The 19,582-nt window shown below is 28.2% G+C and overlaps 1 pseudogene across 1 annotated transcript in view; it reads right to left on the bottom strand.

The window, feature by feature from the left end:
• Positions 1-19,582, bottom strand: part of LOC148303420 (fat-like cadherin-related tumor suppressor homolog) — a 253,885-nt pseudogene that overhangs the window by 153,763 nt on the left and 80,540 nt on the right. The window lies entirely within an intron of this gene.

Genomic DNA, 19,582 nt, shown 5'->3' with positions numbered 1-19,582 from the left:
ATATAACACATCATTCTTCAGTAATTCCTTTTCTGTCCAAGCGGCTAGAGTATGGAATGAATTACCACTCCTTATATATTTTTTTCTTCTTCTTCTCTAATAACTTTTAAGAAACGTCTGAGATGTTACTATCTATCATTAGAATCCTAACTGTCCATCAAACTTCCTCCCTTAGTTTTTCCTTCTACCTCCTTCCCTAAACTCCACTTTTCCTTTGCCTTCCTTATTATAATAAATTTATAATTTACGTTTTTTTTAAATGTTCAAGTACTATCTACTCTTTGACTGCAAACACCTAAATATGGTTTCAAACATTTTGACCAATATCACTAGTCTATTTTTAAGATATTGCTTTTTAGCAATAAGCCCGTCAATGTACTTATTTCTTTTCTGTACAAGAAGTTTAAATAAATAAATAAGTATTATTCTCAATATTATTAATATTTATACCTTTGTGTAGTTTTGAGTGTGTAAATGGCGCTATGGTGGTGAAGGGTAGTATTGTTTGCATGCTGTGTTAGTGATTGTCCTGACGAAGAGACGGGTACGTCTCGAAACCGGTAGACGTAAAAATCTCGGTGAGTGGTTATATACTAATTTTATTAACATTTTTGTAAAAAAATAAATAAGTAAAAATAAATACGTGTCAAATACTTAAACAAAAATAAGTAAATTTACCATATAATTTCACATTAACGGGAATTTTTCGTGGCAAGTTGATCAGATTTATTAAACTTGTCATACTTCACGTATTCTGACAGTCGAAAATAAAATATTTACCTTTTTTTATCCACCACGAGCCGGAGAGACATTTCCTCTAGTGACTTCATTTTATTTCGAGTTTGTATGTTCCCTGCAAAGTATGAGAGCTTCGCTCCCTTGGTGACACTCGTATTTATTTTGATTGGATTGATTGAAATGAGGCACTGGAAAATGGAGTGTGAAATTCTCGTGGGTTTTGCGGCAGAATCGAACAAATTAACTCTTATTGACGTGCGCCACGTTTTTCGCGCAGATCTCGAAAATATATCACAGTTCTGAAAAACTATCAATATTTATATTATAAAATAGCGACAATGTATTTATTATTTTTTGACATCTCATCAAAGATGAAGAAAAATATGAAAGTCTGGGCATTTAAGGGGCTGACGACCGTCGTAGGCTGGTTTAAGTGATCACTTTATACACGTGTAACATTCACCAATTGTACCCATTATTGACAACCACACTTCTCAAATTCTTGGAGTTCTATATACATGAACCAATTTTGAAAAATTATTTTTGGATAACTAGAACTTCACTAGAAACATCTATTGGTGAGATGAAAAGAAGCTTTTTATTGCTTAATAGCGACAATGTAAATAGTTTTTTCCACATAAAGTTTATTTGACCCGCGACCGGGTTTCATCATAACTGACATCATAGTCTGATGATGTCAGTTACGGTGAAACTTGGTAGCTGGTCAAATAAAATTCACGAAGAAAAAAACAGTGTAGTTCCACGCAGAAATGTCACTATAAATTTTAAATTTTAAATCAAAATTCACAATTAATAATAGAGAATGAACTTGAGAACACTGAGGAATTGAAATTATTTTATTGATATGTTTCTCGTTTTTCGGACGGATTAAAATAATATTTTGTATCAGAAATATTTTACATATTTTTTTTAAATTTTGAACACACAAGCATTAAGTAATTTTAAAATGTATTATTGATATCTCGTTTTTCATACGGATTGAATCAAGTCACATTTCTGATAGGAAGAATGATGAAAAACGTGCAATACAAAAAAAAAACATTTTTTTGTGGAATTAAGTCCAGAAGTCATTGACAAAGATTTTAACAAATTCAAAATATTAATTAAAAAAAATTACATGGATTATATTGTCAAATATTTCACACGCCCATTAAAAAAATTAAAAAAACTATTTTATTTAATAAATATTTACTTAAATTATAATTTTTTTCGATGATCCATCTTTTAGTAGTTTTTGCCCTTTCTATATGAAACATCATTAAAAATATTTAAATATTAAAACTAAAAGAAATTTCAAAGACTTTGTATAAAAAGCATACATATATTGAGTGACGTATGAAAGTCTAACTACATAAATACGCATACCTCGTTTTGACTTAAATTTTAAAACATTCCACATTAGTACTAATATGTGTGATGAAAACCAGCAAAATATAAATCAAACACCGAGTAAGACTAACTCTGGTAAATTTTCTTGCAAATATATTTAATCAGAATATTAAATTGACTACACGAATTAATGATTCACCCATCTCCCATGCATATTGGCAGACTTACGTCGCTAACTTAGTGAATCTTATGTTTTATACAGTATAGAAGTTGGAAAAGGTAGGGTTAAACATTTCTCATAGTCAATACACAAGAGCATTGAGCCATCTCCTGTATTAACTTGCTAGGATCCGAATAAACATTTAATAGTGAACCCTGTATTCTGGGTAAATAGTGCGATGTTTTATTTTTCCTCTGGGAAGAGAGAGCTTATCCCTTACAAACATACATCTGTATGTAAAACATACCACAACACGAATATGGACCAAACTGCATGCCCTCGCAAGTTAAAACAATGTATTTTTATCATTTTCCGCGCGCTGTTCAAATTGCTAGTGGAAGTATTGCAGTGTGGTGTATTTTTAATTTCGAACGGTGTGATAAAAAATTCTTCATTTATGACATAATTTAATCAAAATACGACAAACAAGAGTAGACAATTGTTGACATCCCGAGTAATTGGTATCACTGGTTTAAAACGTTAATATTATCTGAATTATATGAACATTGACATTATATTATATAAATATAAATATATATTAATATATATATATATTTATATATATATATATATATATATACATATATATATATATATATATATATATATATATATATATATATATATATATATATATATATATATATATATATATATATATATATATATATATATATATATATATATATATATATATATATATATATATATAATATAATAAAACCCTTATCCGCACCCAAATGGTGCATAGGGCACTGTGTCATATAAACGCAGTGTTATCTTGATCGTTTATACATGAAGGAAAGGTGATCAGCCCTCCGCTTCAGGTACCAGCCCATGGTAATTTTGAATAAATATTACAGTGAAAAAAATACTAATATTTATTTTACCCCCCTTGGGAAAATCGAACCCGGGACCTCCAGAACGGTAGCCGAGCGTGCTGACCATTACACTACGGAGGCGGACTATATATATATATACATATATTTATATATATATATATATATATATATATATATATATATATATATATATATATATATATATATATATATATATATATATATATATATATATATATATATATATATATATATATATATATATATATATATATATATATATTTATATATATATATATTTATATATATTATTAATAAATATAATATTTATACAGTGGCAGTATTGATTACGTGTAAATATTTTTGCTTATTGGGAAGAAAATAATTGTTTTTTGGATCAATGTTTTTTTCTGTTTTTTCATGTTTATGTAAAATATGTTATAATTAACTTAGTGGTACACAGGTATTTTGCTCCCTGTAATCCGATATGCCTACAAAATGATGTACATACAGAATGATACCATTTTGATATTTTTTTCCAAAAGTTCCGGGACTGTACAGCAATACTCTACGAGTATAATACGATAAATTTGTTCATTCGACACCGCGTCGGATTACCGCAAGTCAACTGTTTGCCCAAATTTCCCCACATACTTTCCACATCGTAATTTTCTAAAGCATATTTAAAACTAAATAAATTAAAAAAAAAAACTATTTCAATTCATTATAATAACTGAAATTCAATCATTTCACCTAGATATCAGTGACTTCATTGAAACAAAAGAATCGTTCTTTGTCTGAAACTTTACTAGACATTTTTAGATACATTATTTGCCTTCTATTTTTCTTTTGATACAGTGGTAAACATAAATGTTTTATTTAAGTGTTAAATTTCACTATCAACTAAGAAAAAATAAAACGATCATCTTGAATGATTAAAAAATTGTGTAATGTGCCAAAATTTTTCACAGTTTCCCTTATTTTAAAAAATATGGAACAATGGAAGATTTACAAATATTCCATTCTTTTTAATCAGAGTAAATTAAAACAAAAAGTAATGAAAGTAGTTAACAGTATTAAATGTTATTCTAAAAAATAAAACCTTAGGTCCAATCTATTTGTCCAAGTATTTTCTTCACGGAGTCCTTTTACCAATTAATCAAAGTCAAGTGAATACCTGTATATACCTGTATATCTGATCTTTTCTCAATAAAATATAATTCTGAGGAATTTCCAAGGATCATAAAGCTCAACGGAAATTCTTTATTATTTGATTAAATTTCAACGTACGGCGAATAAAATAGGTAACCGAATCAGGCCTTAAGTCAACCGATAAATTTTCACCTAGAAAAATATATTGAAGGTTGAAAACGGTTCATTATATTGGAGGATGAGAGGTGAGAGATATTGAAATGATATTTTTTCGTTCTTCCCTCGCATTTACATTTTTACATTTAAACATCTATGTAAGTTGAATTTGAGTAATTTTAAAATAAAAAAAATATGACAACGTTCATTGTTGAGGATTAAACGATATATTTACTAGCCATTTCAGAAAGTAATTTTTCTTCAAATAATATAAATTACTTATGTTTAATATATTACATTAATTAAACTTATGTTCTTCGACAAAAGATGCCGTGACGTTACTTGACTTTGATTAATAAGTTGGATGTATGCTATTTGTCAGCTATTTAATATATCTTTATAATGAAAATCGGTATGTTTTTATTACTCTATATGTATGGTTGAATATTTAACCTATTTTGACTTTTATACTTTTTAACCGGTTGTGATGAAACTTACATGAATTCTTGTGTACATGCCAATTGTTTCTGTGAAAAAAAAACGAAAAAAAACGAAAACGGGAACTGAAATATGCGTAAAATTATTTTTACATCAAGACAGTTTTCTAAGACTATTTTGACATTTGGAAAAAAAATATTTTTCATCATCCGTCAGGTTTTTGTTACAAATTATTTTTTATGTGTCCTGTTTGATAGATATGAATATACCGCTGATCCTAGATGGGTGTAACTCATTCTCAATAAAAAAATATGTTTTATTTCTTCTAATGTTGAATTTGTTTTTTATTTTTTTTTAATGCAAATGAAGTAAGATTCTATTACTGTATATTTAAAAGTTAAAATGGTGAAATATCAAATAAAAGGTGATTTTTTTTCTCTTGTAAATTAAGGTCGAAGCGTTTTTTTTCATCCTAGTACGTCATGGACCAAACGGAAAAGCAAAGTAAAACAGGAATCTACATTACCACTTTTTATCGAATAATATGCAACGCACGCCATTGAATAATATGAATAATATACAATGCACCCCGGTTTAGTTAGTAATTTGTAAGAATATTAAAATTATGTGTACCTATGATTCAAGGCGTAATAATTGGTAATAATTGATAAATGTATCGAAAACCTTACCGATATGCGATAGAATCTAAGATCATTGCATATTGTTTCAAGAAAAAGTGTAATATGGATATTTAATAATGGGCATATGGTAGACGTTATACAAGTGAATAAAATGATCAATTAAGCCAGCCAAATGTCAGCCCTGAGATACTCATACTTCCATATACACGTTTCATATCAAGTTGAGAAACTTAAAAAAAATTACATCTAGGGTCAATAATCCAGTGTCCGATGTAGTATCATATTAGCATATAAATTAATATTTTTAAATGATATTAATATTTTTTGGTTTTGTTAACTTTGTGGTATGGTAATATAACACTCTTCTTATCATTCATCGTTCACTTTGTGTAATACCATATAATGTAATATTTGTGTAATATTAATATTGTCACCTATAAGTTTTTTCGCTCAACCCCTAGGGTACTGGAAAAGGATCAATCAAAATTTCTTCAAATTACCGAAAGTCATTACCCCATCCAACGCGGCAATTTAAAAACCGACCAGGAATTTCGTCCAAGAGTAATAGAAATTCTTCCCCGGCCTTCCGCCATATCACGCGATACTCAAATCGGAAGGAATTTTTTGTCGACCCTTAATTCTGTCGCATTTTTACAAAATTTACGTCATTTTTTTTATTACGTTTAATATAATTGTATTGACGAAATATGAGTTATGCGATATGTATTGCAGGTATTTTAAATGAAACTTTGCAACTCTTTTTTTTATGTAAAATAAGATGGAAGTCTAAGCATTCCAGGGCTTACGACCTGGCATAAGTGATACTATTATGAGATGGAAGTTTTAGCATGTATACTGTTTTTAAATGATGTTTATATGCATGGTTGTCGAATTCTTTTTGTGTGTTATTTATAATTTTCATAGATATACATTTTGGCTGCCTTGAATTTGTAGAGTTCATAGCTTTTTCCAATTGGACAAAGATGAGATTTATTCAGATAACATCAAATATTTTTTAGGAGAGAAAGCCAAATTTTTTACAATTATAGATACTTCTTTTTTGACCAGTTAATTGTGAATATTTATAAAAATATTAATTTTGACACTAGATTATTCACGCAACCGATGCATATCAATTTATATTGTAAATGTGTCAAATTCATGAATAGAAATAATCCAGTGTTTGACAGAATACATAACATAAATATATTTTAATATTTTTTAATAATTCAAAGCGCTAGAACGTAGAAGGATGTTTAGCGTTCAAAAAGATGGGTGGGTATTGCTTAGACTCATAACATTGTTCATGGCTTAGTATGTCATGATTTTCCCAACAGATATCTCTGAATGTCATGATGTGTTATTATACCATAACTATCTCGAAAGATATCTTTGTTTCTTCTATTACTGATGCTGTCAAAAATCTTGAACTTGGCGAGTAAAATGAGTTAAGTCGTACGTGCAAATACGGAAGTTTATGGCTGGCTTCTCAAATGCGGAAGCGTTATATTATCTTTACACTATTTGTGATATTTATATAGTTTTATGTAAAAGGATTTGATGCGTATAATACTAAAAGTTTGACAGAATAGACATTTGGTGACCAAGCTGGAAGTTCCAGGTTGGATTCCTAATGGTGCCGCAATTGATTTATTTTTACGCCATGTACTCGTACATATATATTTTCTGTTATGTTGTCCGAAAAGTGAGACTGATCACTTAACTGATATTTGGGTTCAGATTAACGGATAGGTATATATATATGTATATATACATATATATATATATATATATATATATATATATATATATATATATATATATATATATATATATATATATATATATATATATATATATATATATTTATATTTATATATATATATATATATATATATATATATATATATATATATATATATATATATATATATATATATACAATATATATATATATATACATATATATATATATATATATATATATATATATATATATATATATATATATATATATATATACAATATATATATATATACATATATATATATATATATAATATATATATATATATATATATATATATATATATATATATATATATATATATATATATATATATATATATATATATATATATATATATATATATATATATATATATATATATATGTATATATATTTATATATTTTTTTTTTTTTAATTTTTTTTTTTTTTTATAATTTTTTTTAAAATTAATTGTAAAACTTGAAATGGTAGACATTAACAAACTTTTTTTTTAATCATAAATAAATTGAGTAAAACATATATCTTAAGTATATCACTCTTATAGTACTCTAACTTAGACGATAAAAAAGAATAAGTTTAATATAACAATAGTAATATATGACAATATAACAGTGTAATAATATAACAGTGGTCAAAAAGAACATTAAAAAAAATGTTTATAACTTTGTATACCTTTTAACTAACGTGTATGAAATGATGAATAAAAGAAAGCCATTTGATAATTTTCTACACACTTTTTTGTTGTGTTTAATCACGTTTATTTCGGGTCTTATCTCTTGAACATGTTTTGTTTGGCCATTCCCTCGCGACGAAACCGCACTGGACAATGGCTTTCTGCGGCGGGAGGGAGAGCGCCCTAAAGGAAATTGCGAAGTTTTCCTAAACGACCGCGAAACACGGGCGATTTTCCGGTCTGCCAGTTCTAATCCCCGTGTCGTCCTTTTCAATCTGTCCCCATCTTAATACTGATACGTGTACCCGTCCCATACAGGGCGCCGGATTGCGGTGAGGGGAGAAAACGCCGAAACGATTGTCGTTAGAACAAATACGACAGAACGCGTTTCATTCTGTCATTTCCTGCTTTTCGGACACTGATAAAAAATAAGACGGAGGGTTAATTGGAAAATATCGTATTTAATGTAGCAAAAAAAAAGTATTCAGGACACACCTAAAAATTAAACCAATGTTTTTTGGCATTTTAATTATTGGGAGTTCTTATCTGTAAACTGTTTCAATGTAAGTGGGCACACACACACAAATTTATGTTTACGTTTATATAAATATATGTATATATATATATATATATATATATATATATATATATATATATATATATATATATATATATATATATATATATAATAAATTTATATAACTAATTCCATAAAAAATGACATAAGCAGGAAATTAGGTGAATGATTGATCGTTGCCGTTTGTTCAACAAGCCAACTGTTTAAATAGGTACTACACACACACACACACACACACACACACACACACACACACACACACACACACAAACACAAACACAAACACACACACACACACACTCACTCACCCCAACCAACATAAGAATAGCATTATCGGAGGATTTTTTGTAATTGGCCATAGTTTGGTTAATTAATGTTGTATAATATATTGTTTTGGCTGTAAAAATCCCAAATAAAATAAAATATAAAAAAAAAAAAAAAAAAAAAAATAAATAAATAAATAAATAAAATATATATATGTATATATATATATATATATATATATATTTATATATATATATATATATATTTATATATATATATATATATATATATATATATATATATATATATATATATATATATATATATATTTATATATATATATATATATATATATATATATATATATATATATATATATATATATATATATAAATATATATATATATATATATTTATATATATATATATATATATATATATATATATATATATATATATATATATATATATATATATATATATATATATATATATATATATATATATATGTATATATATTTATATATATATATATATATATATATATATATATATATATATATATATATATATATATATATTCACCTGTTTTTTCGTTTGTTTATGTTTTTACCGGTTGATGAAAACATCTGCATTTCTCGAAACTAGTCGTTTTTACATTAAAATTCAAAAACGTGGTCTTATACAAGTGCTTTATTTTTATATTTATAAGCCCTTAATACACAAAACCGAACATTTTTTTAAATAAATTGTTTTCATTTTTTATCTTTTTAACAATTGTAATATTATGTGATTGTAAAACAATGAAACATGTAAAAGATATACAGAATTTTAAAACATTTCACAGTTCGTTATTTCCCCTACGTAGTTTATATTCAGTATACGCTGTTTATGTTCGAGAGATTTCTATCTTGGGAATAGTGGGATAAATAGTCTTTTCAGTGATTTCGCTCGCCATTCGCGTTAGGTGACCAGAATGTAGAGAGCCGTAAGCCCTAAAGGATATTTGATTCGATCAGAGTTCCAGTTAAGAATCTCAGAAATGGGTATAGTTTGACCTGAATAAAAGAAACTTCTTCCGGCCGTCCCTATGCGTTTAAGGAGGGCGCGTTACGCTTTTGCCATACAAATAAGAAGGGTTCAGGTGATTTGGGATTCTTTTAGTAACTTAATTAAGGAAAAAGAACACCTTTTACAACTTGATTCAAAGTAATTTGCTGAGTAGACAATGCTCAAAGTTTGAGGGGAAGGACTCTAATGGATGACTCTATTACCGCGTGAAAACTTTCTTTTATACATGGATATATTATATCCATACACACTCACGCACACACACATGCGAAGAATTGGTGAATGTTACGAATGCGTTAAGTAATAAAGTAAGCCCTGTAAATTACTAGACTTCCATATTCTTCTTCATATATGTTGAGATGTCAAATAAAGACTGTAGTTATAGTTTTAAGATTCGAATCCACATTTCCTTGAATTGATTTATTTTATATAAAGGGCCAATTTTATGGTTAAAAGTGATATTTGATTAAAAATTTTGTGACAATTATTAAAGAAAACACTTGTTTTTTACCACTTGAGTTTTATTATAGACTACATGTTTCAGAAGTTAAACTTCCATCATTCAGGTCTGTATAATAACTAAAAAATAAAATATAGAACAATTTTATATTTTATTTTTTAGTTATTATACAGGCCTGAATGATGGAAGCTTAACTTCTGAAACATGTAGTCTATAATAAAACTCAAGTGGTAAAATACAAGTGTTTTCTTTAATCATTGTAACATGTCTTACCACAAAGTTAATGCCGAAACAATAAATAAAATAAAATATTTGTGTATACAATTAGCTCAAATATTAACGTATAAAAAAACAAAATTGTGGTATTTGTAGCATTTCAAGAGAACATTTACTTATTAATATAAACAAGGAATATTATTCAGCTCGGTACCACTTTAAGCTACAATGAATTCAGGAAAATCTAATTCATTTACACATTTCCAATTAAGGCAAGTGTTTTTTGTATCGTATGTAAGGGTTCTTGTAGTGAATGATTTAACTATCTCTCGAATTGAATTTCACAAGAAAAGACTACAAGCTTTCCTAATGTCAATGGTGAATACTCTCGCTCGCGTTTATTTTGACTCAAGAAATAAGTACAAAGGTAGATGTTTGTATGTTTTTCTTAACACGAATTAAAAGCGTCTTTTAATTCATTTTAGAACATAAATCTGGTTTCCTTTCTATCTAAAGTAATGAAACTTTACCCGTTAAAAGCAGAAATTATAGTAATTTATCTCGATAAAAAGCCATACCTATAAAGCACGTGCTCACCATTGTGTATAAAATTAAATTGTTTTTTTTTTAACGTTTTCAGAGTTATTCTGCCGTGTGACAACTTATTAGATTCACTAGATATCACTTGAAATGACAACAACATATGGCGCAATTACATATGAAATCAATCTTTTAGCGTCTGAACGATACTGCAAATGTAAGAATTTCATCATTATGTGAAATTTCATTTGAGGGATTAAAAAAAACATATTGTTTACTTCTATTCTTACTAATAATATTATGGATTTCTACTTCTTCTCTTCTTTTTACGTTATTTGGATCTAATGGTACATCAGGCACTGCATCTCATCGACGCAGTGTTAAAATGATCGTTATTAACGTAAATGCGAGGTGATTAAATAATGAGCTCTGGGTACCACTTTGGGATGATATTAAATCAATATTAGAGTGAAAAATCATTCAAATTTATTCTAAGCCTCCTCAAATCGAATATAAGACCTCCAGTATGAAAGCTAATTACGCTAACTACTTCACATGAAGTAGACTTATTTATTTACCGAATTAAAATTGTTCACTTTATTTTTCATATAAAATATACCATTTATATATTTTTAATCATTTACATTATTATAAATTACAATTTACAATAATGTGTCCTCACTTAGTTTTCCCATATCGAGGGTACATTTTACAAAACTTATTTATATAATTGTTTTATATAAAAAAAAATGTTTATGACATGCAATTTAATAGAACATGCCCGATGCGATGTTTTTCAAATCTACCCACACCATTATCCATTTGTGAATATCTATTTTAAACTTAATTTCGTTATTTAATATCTAAATGGATAATGGAAGCAGGTTGTACAATTTTATTGAATTATAATTTAAATCCTTTTGAACCAAATAGGTATGCATTAGGTTTTGTTTGATGTGTTTTTGTGTTTAAAATTTTGCAATTCTATGTAAACTTCGTGAAGTGTATGAATTATTATTTAATAATTTTTGTATGCGGTTATAATAAATGATTCCTCAATAAATATATGACATAAAAATATGATTTATGTATCAATACGCGGGGTTATCTGAGCATTCTTCTAACTCTTATCCGCATCCAATGGTGCATAGGGCACTGCACTATGTCGACGCAGTGTTATCACTGATAATTGATCGTTAATTGCATGAAGGCAAGGTGATCAGCCATGCGCTTCAGGTACCATTAAGTACCATCAGGTCCTGGGTGAAAACCACTCATATTTATTTTGACCCCCCCCTGAAAATCGAACCCGGGACCATCAACACGATACCCAGATGCGCTAACCACTACCTATGGAGGTGGATATTTCTGAGCATTTGTCACTAAAATAAAGCTAAGAATATAATTATTATCTTTATTTTGGTTTATGTTTGTAATTGGGAAATAAGTTGAAAATATTTTAAAATTAGGTACTAAACAAAAACAGTATTAATTACTTCAGGTTGAAATATCCGTTGTTAAATATTTACTAATGAAATTATCGGGCATTAAGGATGACATTTCCGGTTAAATATTGAAAACTTTGCGGAAGTTCAACGCTCACGTTCCCACTTAAAGTTAAAAGCTGAAATATCTTTTAGAGCCATTTTAAGCTTGAATAAGGAAAACAGAACTAGGTTGAGTTATATCTAGGGGACTGAGATAATATTTGTTTAAGCTGAATTTCAAAAACGTATTCACTTATCGGATGTAAATTGAAACGGTCAGTTTCATAAAATTATCAAAAGATATTTTCAAAGGAAGTCAAAACTATTTCGTTTCCGTAATAATTGGCTTGATATTTAATATCCGCATTGGTGGCTTTCAGGAAGTATTCAAAGCCTTCAGTCAAATGAGGAATAAATCTGCCGAAATGAATTCAGTCAACTGAAATAAACCGATAAAAGCTTCAGTAAACTATTCTTGAAAACTTTCTGAACATAAGAGCAAACTCTCGCACTTTTATCAGCTTTCCTAAATAGACTTACAGAAGAGTGCGTTCATTTTACTTTAGCGTATTTTCGGAATAAACAACCCACTAGGTGCATTACTCTTTAAGACGTTAGATAAGAAATGAAAATACAAATATATTTAGAAAACGTTATGTTATTTCATCAAACCCTTGAAATAAGCATTCACAAAAAAATTTGAGAAATAAGAAATTATTCAAATTCGTTAATTGATTTGGCAGTCACGTTGTGGTAAAATCTATCCATTTTTATTGTAATTTTACGCGATGAATACTGCTTTATCTTTAAAACCTATTATGACCCGTGTTTTTTATGCATTTACTATCATTACCTATCATCATAACCTGGTAATTTGTATACTATAGTTGTTAAAAGCATCGAAACACGAGTTATAATAGATTTTAAGAAATATTAGATTCACCGAAAAAAGGAAGAAATATAGTATGTTTTATCCTCACAAAATAAAACATCATAAACATCGTTTCTTACGCCTGTTTTATTTTATGGATATTGTTTATTTTAATATATTGTATAAATATTATATTGATTACCAAATTTATTTATATAATAATGAATTAATTATTCAATTATCAAATAATGAATCAAAGAAATCAAAATCATAAATTATTTAAAAATAGCAAAAGTTGTTTTGAAATGTTACAATTATTGGCCATGTGATACTGCTTCGTGTTTAAGATAATCATTTTAATATGTAACCCTTGTATCATTTACAACTTACCGTGATTAATCTAAGCCCTTTGTTGTGAAAAATCTCTTGTTATAGAAATAAAGCGTTTTCAAATTATAAAATAATGGGCCTTTGATAACATAAGTAACTGAAAATCCCTTTGTCGCCTGAAAGCCTTTGCATTGTGACGTGAAAAGATGTCTGAAGCAATGGAGGCTACTAGGGGTCTTTAGTTATTTAAGGTTTCAGGTTTATACACTACTTCACTACCTCTACTAACGGAATACACATACATTCTGCACGGCAAAGCTACGGAGTAGTTGGGGTAGGAAATCAGGATGTACTTATATGTAGATGTTTTAAATTTTTGTTGTAAAAAGTGTCCAAAACCAATTTATTGAATACATTTTATTGAAATAATGAAAATCCATTTTTAACGGTTTTCAGGGTTTTACTAGATTGAGAACATTTATTATCCTCCCTGACGTCTTTATTCTTGTTTATTTTATTTTATTTGACTAGTGACTGGATGTCGTCATTACCGACATTTTCAGATTGGTGGGAGGCTAGACAAAATTCAAGAAATGTTTTATATACAACAAGGTAGGGATTAAAAAACCAAGATTACAAATAATTTTTTTATAAATGTATTTCAACTGAATGAGTTTAAGTGGCATTGAGATACCAACAAAAAAATGTTGATCGGAAGTTATGACTGATTTTTTATACTCATCGTAAAAAACCTTCACGTTTTACTCAAACAAAAAGTTATTTTACAAACGATTTGTTTTATTAATGGTTATTCAAAATTTTAAATGAGATAAACAAAATCTTTTTATTTACTTAGTGGAAAACCAACATAATATTTACAAAAATTACATAATATTATATAATCTTTTCATACACAACGATTCTATACGGTAGCATTAATTTTTCATCAATCTTTTTTATAACTTTCAAGTCTCAATAGTACTTACCAAACTTTACAAACTTAAAATAATTAAAGCTACCTAAAATAAATTATCATTCAATGTTCGGAGAATCCAAATTTTAAACCAAACAAATCAGTTCGAGTTAAGCTCACCAGATTTTATCGTGAATAATAACGACCGAGGTTAATTAAACTAACAGAACCGATATTCCAGGTATTTGCTTATGTACTGTTACGTAGCCCAATATTGCCAACACGAATAAATTATACCAGAATCCTTCCCCTCAAGCGTGATGTATAAAATTCAAATGAAGCAACTCCTCAAATTAAATAAATACACAATCCGAAAATTCACAATCAACGAGAGTAATAAACTTTATTTGCGTTTGTACCTGAGCAGATCATTTTTGGCTTAGCAATTTGAATGCCCTAATATACAGTTGTATACCCAGGTATTCAATTAACATGTAACCCATCAGATTGCCCCCTAAAATAACCTCAATAAAATAGCCTACGCGCAAAATCAACCAAGTACCATGTGTAATAAATCAACAGCTATGATGTTTTTTACACATTTATTTTATTTGACAAGTTACCGGGTGTTATTGTTACTGATATCATCAAATTAGTAGGAGACTAGACAAAATTAAAAAAATGTTAAGGCATAGGTTAAAAACCATGATTGTATTTCATTTTTCCGTCAACTGGTATTTAAATTTAATAAATATCTGAAGTGTATTATACAAATAATTATATTTCAATTATAAAAATAGTTTTAAGCGGGATTTTTTTTTATATTTTTCATAAAGAAGTGTATTTTTTTAGTTTATTTAAATAACATATGGGTGAATCTGGTATCGTTGGTTGAAAACTTCTTCTACTGCACGTTTGTATCAACCAAGCAACCAATCAACCGAGGTTTGTTGGTCTGTCGAATGTGTTCCGATTATAACAGAGGAACCTTTCTATATTATTTTTAATGCAAAACATGATTTAAGCTAATATTATAAAGTTGATCCATTTAAAATACCCTTGTATTTTTAATTTTTTAAATTATCCGTTTAACAACGTGTGTCTTTAGAGTCAATAATCATTTTTAAATATTTTCGAAAGAATGTGATTTTATAGATATGAAATATTTTCATTACTTTACAAACATTATAAAATTGAACATATTAGAAATGTATGCTTTATTTTTTTCCATTTAACCAGACTACGCTACGGCAACGCATGACTAGTTACAGCTAGTTTTATATGCATATGAAAAAAAAAACATGTAAAAGTAAGCCTTGCTATTTTACAGGATCTTTTTTGCTTTGGGCTAATTTAATACCCGAGTTACAAATTTATTTTTTTAGTATCCTGTGTGGTATAATGTATTAACACCCAGTTCTTTCTTTATTGCTCAAGTTTTCACGAGTGTTATAAACAAAGTACTTGAAAGAATAATAAATTGCTAAAATAAACAAGAATTTCTACAGTAAATATATGTTTTTTTTTATAGTTAGGAGCTATCTTAAAATATAGTCATAATCATAATTGTCATGAAAGTAAGAAAATACCTTTTTTCATCAAAAAATTTGTCCTTTTTTTTCATTTGAAAAAATGAAATCATGGTTTTTTCAACATAATAAATGCATCTTTTACACAAACCAATACCTATACGTACAGTTATGCAATTCAGAAAGACCTACTTGACTCATTTTTCTTCCTACTATTTATAATCCATTCCGTTTGACACAAAGCTGTGATGTTCTTCACACTTAACTCTTTTATTTTCGTAAAATAACATATATTTTTCCCTCACATACATATTCTTGTCTTAAATCCAAGAATCTGGAGCGCAAGACTCTTCTTTTTACATTCATAAAATTAATGACGAAAGGGTCAATGAAGAAAATGATAAAGATTGAATGATAATGATAGTAAAAGGGTCTTTGGTATGTAAAAATCTTTCTCAATCCAACATAGATGTTGAAAGGCTATTGTGAGCTCAGTGTCATGAGATTGATCATATATCTAGGAGTTTCAAAAATTGTAGGTGTTGTCAATCATGGGTAAAATGGTGAATGTTACACTTGTGTAAAGTGATCACTTAACCAGCCTATAACAGGTCATTAGCCCTGTAAATACCCAGATTTCTATATTTGACATCTTCATCTATGATGAGATGTCAAAAAATGAATGATAATGAATTTAGTTCGACGGACAAAATTAATACACACATTAAAAAGGCAAACACAAGAAAAAGTTTAACAGGCGTTCTTTCAAAAACAGGTTCAACATACTTTTAAACATGAAATCCATTACGTTTTGATGTAATTAGATAGTGTAATTAATATTGGTTTGCAGATGTTCAACATAGTAGTACTTAAATGTAATTTTATTAAAAAGTGCCTCTAATATTAAAGTTTAAATGATAAGCGATCTTTTGTTAAAATTGGGTTGTTCTCGTGGTTATATAATTCAGATTCGGACATTTGAGAATTGTAGATTCCAGAATGAATGTTAATATGTTTCGTTGTTTACCATCAAGCTTGGGAATATCTTGAAAATTTACATGGAGCATTATTCACCACCGTACACCGTAATAAATACTAAATACAAGAACTCACTTCTCCCCATAACCTTTACAAGGGCTTGTCAGTGTAACTATGTTTATTAAGATCCTTGACCGTATTTAACGAAGCAGGCGCCGTTACGTTTCTAATTAACTCAACACATTCCTAGAAACTAAATTCCTAACTATTCACCAACTAACCCTCAACTTTATGAGGGAATTTTGGACATATTATACAACATGATATATTACGAATATGTAGATGCGAGTACAATGGCCAAAATTGTTGGAGAAATATTTTTTTTTCAATTTTGTAATAATAACCCAAAAACTTGAATAGGCGCCGTGACTTTGGCAAACGGTGGAACTAGCAATTGAAAAATAATTTCAAGACATTTATCTAACATTTTTGTTAAAGTATTACATCGAAATGAAATGGAGGAAATATACAATATACTACAATTAATTAATATGATAAATGGAAAATTAACACCAATGTTTATATAACTCGAGTATACCTGTAAAAACTTGGTTAAGTTGGATGATGTACTGCTAAATAACGTTATTTTATTAATAACAATAATAATATTCAAATCCAAATGCAAAATACACACACAAACACACACACACACACACGATCAAATCTATTATTCAATCCCTTACTGCACATAATATCATTCTCCCTTCGATCCTCTGCCTTTCTCTCTTAAGTCCATACCTGATATTCCTATAATTTTTTTCGATAAAATGCCTTCCTTGTTTACATAAATTTAAGGTTTCATCGCTGTCGTGTGTATTAATTATTTGTTTATATACTACATATATCGTAATTGGTATTTTTTCGTTTATACTAAAGTACAAACACTATCTGCGCTAGTTTCAAACGGCTCTATAAGGTTCAAAAATTGATCATCAACGCTAGTCTATTTTTAGTTTGCTGGAAGAGAATGTTTCTTAGTAATAAATCTCGCTAACGTTTATATATTTTCTACAAAAAGTTAAATATATCTCTGTTAATTATTTACCAAAGTCTTTTAAATTACCATAGAACGGGGCTACTTGAACTTTGATGTGTTACTTGAGCCCAGTACAAAAAAATATTTAGATCGTGGTATCGATCGAAGTATTGTGACAATAAGTGTCACCTGTCAGGGAAACAATGAATCATGTCAATGTGTTCATTATTGTAGACCAAATACAGATTTAAATAAGTTTTTTTATACTGGGCTCAAGTAACACATCAAAGTTCAAGTAGCCGCGTTGTACGATGTACAGAAAGAACAAACTTTAAATACTTCCTTCCATCCACGAAATCATATACTAAGGAAATTAATTAGACAGATTTTTTAAGTTTTTCTAGTAAGAGACAACGAGATTTTTACCACAATATGTCAAAAGCTGTAATATGTTTCATGCATGATGTTCGATAAAATTACCCTTGGCGAACGTAAGATGACGTAGGGTGAGAAATATCACATTTAATCACCGTAGTAATAATCATGACTCCTATTTACGGAAGGGATTTTGCGGCTGTATTAGGGAAACATAGGGCACAAACGAATCTGTCTGTGTCTACAACATTTGCATAGGATGAATCGGTCTCAATTGTGATGAATTCATGTAAGACAATAGGCATTCTGCCTGCGGCGGAATATGTCAGCTAGACTGCGAGATATTACCATGAATCTTGATGTAGTTCCTGGAATTGCGCTCGGGGCAGTGGTATCGGGACATATTTAATAATTACAACCGTGATTCAATGTTTACGTATCCCCAGGTAACGAAATGGTGTAATTGCAATATTTCAATTCATGTTTCATTTAAACTTTTGTATTTGATTTTGCATTTGAATTTGATAATTAATTTTTTTGTAAATAAATGCATCTAGACATTGTTTTTTTTTATTGCGTATTTATTATAATATATTCCATTTAAAATACATTTCCCTGATTAAATCAAACAAAGCGTATTTTAGTGTTACACATTCTTTAATTCAGTATCAAAATTCACCAAAATTAAAAACAAATGCATCTTTAAGATTCCAAAATGATTTCAGAATACCAAAATGCAACACCAATCTAAGTATTTTAATAACCTTCGCACTGATTAAAAAAATAGCGGAAGAAAAAGTTCTGAAATAAAAACAATTTTTTTAATGTATCGTGTATTGTCCTTAACTAAGTAAAATAGATAAATATTCTGTGAAGTCCCTCTCTAAGACACTTTTTTGGAGAGACACGACGTAAATTTACGAAAAAAATCTTAC

This window comes from Brachycentrus maculatus, unplaced genomic scaffold (genome assembly GCF_059751285.1).
Source record: "Brachycentrus maculatus isolate JH-2025_06_01 unplaced genomic scaffold, ASM5975128v1 h1tg000369l, whole genome shotgun sequence".
Classification (NCBI taxonomy): Eukaryota; Metazoa; Arthropoda; class Insecta; order Trichoptera; family Brachycentridae; genus Brachycentrus; species Brachycentrus maculatus.
The sequence above is the reverse complement of the archived record's forward strand: the minus strand, read 5'-3'. Positions and strand labels throughout refer to the sequence as shown.